Raw genomic sequence first — 3,531 nt, forward strand, 5'->3', positions numbered from 1 at the left:
TTTTATTTATTTTATTTTATTTTATTTCATTACCATATTATTTTATTTTTTAATTAATGTTTTAATTTGTTTTACATACACAACATCAAATAGTTGATATTTCTTATCCTACTTTGCATAACAGTTCCATAAACTGATAACAGTACACACAACATCCCATAGTTGAAACCTAATATTTCATCCTGCATAACAGTTGTATATAAATTGATAATATTAACAACTTTTTGTTATAAATTATATAGGACACATACTAGAATAAACAACAATACATTTCATATTTATCTCAAAACTATACCTACATAAACACCAAACTAAATAACTAATATAATAAACCTGACCCATAACTATTGGGGTTAGCCCGAGGTACCTGTTGCGTATAATATGGTTATCTAGGTTTGAGGTACACCACCTGCAGGTGTGGACCATCAGTGCCCCAGCGGAACAAGTGAGTATGCTGGAGTCACCAATACTGTCGTAGAAAACCCCCAGATGATTGGTCATAGACTGCCAAAAGCTGATACAGTCTAAAATACTGGCTTGTGCCTAGACCCCATCCTGTAGTAGTCAATACATAATGGCTAAATTCAACATAGACCACTGATTTTGGCTAATCTGATCTAGCTTTGGCTTAGCGGGACCCGATTTAAAAACAAGCTAACCATTCATGGACCCTGAGACCACCTCCTTCCTCAAACTAGCACCAGAGGTATCCATGAAATCTACATTGTTATAATGGGATGCCTGACTTTTGGGGTTGGCTAGTGATTTTAAATTTGTGCATCCTGCCATGACAACGTACCTCTCAGAGAGGATCCCTGGGGCACACTCTGGATGGTCTGGTCTTGCATTTGCCCCAGTTGTTGCAACAGCTCCCTCATGAATGCATCTCCCTCAGTTGTTGCAACAGCTCCCTCATGAATGCATCTCCCTCAGTTGTTGCAACAGCTCCCTCATGAATGCATCTCCATCAGTCTACTGACTTACTTTCGAGACATCTGAAGTAGTGCTGGGTTGGGATGATACTGGATCAGAGTTGTTGGAATATGCAGGTGTCTGTGTCGCTGGATCTGTGTGTTAATTGTCTCTGCTGATGTCCCAAAGGTGCCACAACCTCCATAGAAGTGAATCCCAGTTCTGCAATAATACTATCGGATACTTTTTTCCTCTGTGCCCATATTTTTACCGTGTCCGTATCGGACAATTTGGATGGGGTTTGTGAGTCACTCGTACTTGGTTAAGGTAAAGGTAACAGGCCGGTTCAGTGGGCGAATGCAAGTTGTAACTAATTGTCTCTAATGCTACGTTGTGGTGCATGATCAACACAAAGCTGCTCATATTCATCCGGGTAGGAAACGTAGCGTCCTTCACACATTGCGGAACATTCTAGAGTAAAACAAAATGGCACCTGTTGTATGGTTTGCTTCTTTCTGAGGGGATTTCTTACAATTGGTGTCATAAGTATATAAACATGATGTGTTAGGATTCTTATAGTGATCCTGCATAATAGTTTTTACATGAAGATAATTGTTGTTATACATACATTTGCATACGAACCATCTAAAACAAATTTCAAAGCTTTGTGGATTTCACTGGCATTTTCCTCTTTGCCACACTAAGTCCTGTCTTCACATATACAAATAACAAAACTATTCTTCTTGTCCTCTACAGTCACATGCAGGGCAGTATAATGGTTTTACATGGTTACATGAAGCAGCTGTGTGATTTTCTTCACCACAGAGATTGCAGTATGCCTCAGTTTTCTGCTTTTGGCATATAGTCCATATTTCTTAGAAGGGAGGCAATTCTCTGTCTATGAGGAGAATACCGTCTACCAGAAAATAGTCTTCCTCGATTTGTCCCTTTTGAGAAATGTAGTAATAGTAGTGCTCTATGTATCTCACATTGTGAAACTCGCATACATCCTGTAACATGCCAATTGATGATCCACACACCACACCCTGCAGTCTGACCTGTCCATACTTGTCAACGAACCACATAGACGATGCTAACCCAGTGTCATTGGCCACATGGCTATTTGGTGATGCAGAATCTCTCAACAGTTTGTTAACTTCAGTTCCTTGATCATCTCTGAGAAGTGGTCTGGTGATACAGAATCTCTCAACAGTCTGTTAACTTCAGTTTCTTGATCATCTCTGACAAGTGGTCTGGTGATACAGAATCTCTCAACAGTCTGTTAACTTCAGTTCCTTGATCATCTCTGACAAGTGGTTTGATGATACAGAATCTCTCAACAGACAAGTGGTCTGGGATGTTCTGAGGCTGATGACAAGCTTTGGGTTCAAGCAGATGTAATTGTTGTCACTGTTTACAAGATATAGCATTTGCTATACCATTTTATTACCCATAAGGGCTCAAATATATGGGGTATTTTTTTTATCTCTGCACAGTGTGCAGATTGCTTATACAGCTAGTGATTGGCTGGCTTAAAAATCACGTTTGATTGGTTGTTTGCCATGGCCAGAACTTTACTTTTATTCATATAATGTTTCCATTCAGGAGTCAGATTATACATACATTATACAATCTACAAAGATTTACAGAAAAAAATTGAATTGTTTGTTTCATAAACATGAAATGGTATATTTTTATAAGCAGTGGCTTTAGTAGCATAGAAAAATTATTATTTTCTAATGCAACCACAGTTGTATTATGTTGTATTGTAAACATTTGGCTGTAAAAAGAATGCTATTATATACATGTCATGACATCAATGGGACAACAGGTGCTGGTGGAGCAGACATGTACAACAACTACAACTCCTAATCAATGTTTCCCCTTGAATGTGATGGCCCAAGCCTAATATGCATATATTTCATGGGTTCTTGCATCCTTGTACACTGACATAAATACAAATGAAATTTTGGAGTAGATTTTTTCCATTGATCAATTGATCCCATTCTCAATTACTATTGTTTTCCCCACCCTTCTACATTGCTGGCATTAATCAGTAATGTAACCAGATTCCTTAAGTTAGTTTTTTTTATTGTTATTGTCATGGCCACCTGCAAACCAAGTGTGTTAAGTAACTGATTGAAAATTAACATTATCTGCTTCAGGCAGGCACACTTGTCATTTCTATCAGTAGCTGGCTCACTGTTACTGGTTTATGGTTTGTCACTTGGCCTGCTGTAAAGATGGCTTCTTCAGTCTGAATGTATCCTACATGTTGAATTTTAAGTTGAATATCTGGAGTTCCCCAACTTCTTTTGAATCTTCACCTTCGATGCATAACTGCTTGTAAGCAGTCTTTTGCGTCATTTCAATTTTGTTTTGCTTTGGCTGGGTTTTTTAAAAGTCTTTTACTTTAAATTGTTCCCTAAATACATGTACCTATTATAAAATTTCCTCCAACTTTTACAGTGCTCATAACTTTTTCACAATAAAAGACAGCAAAAACACGGAATAATGACCACTATGCATGAACCTCTGATGGAAACAAGTTCAAGTCTTCAGCTACACAATGCCATGCCATCTTCCTTAGATAACGTCAGCTATTTTTTAATAATAGAT

The sequence above is a fragment of the Gigantopelta aegis genome, chromosome 4 (genome assembly GCF_016097555.1).
Source record: "Gigantopelta aegis isolate Gae_Host chromosome 4, Gae_host_genome, whole genome shotgun sequence".
NCBI classification, from domain to species: domain Eukaryota; kingdom Metazoa; phylum Mollusca; class Gastropoda; order Neomphalida; family Peltospiridae; genus Gigantopelta; species Gigantopelta aegis.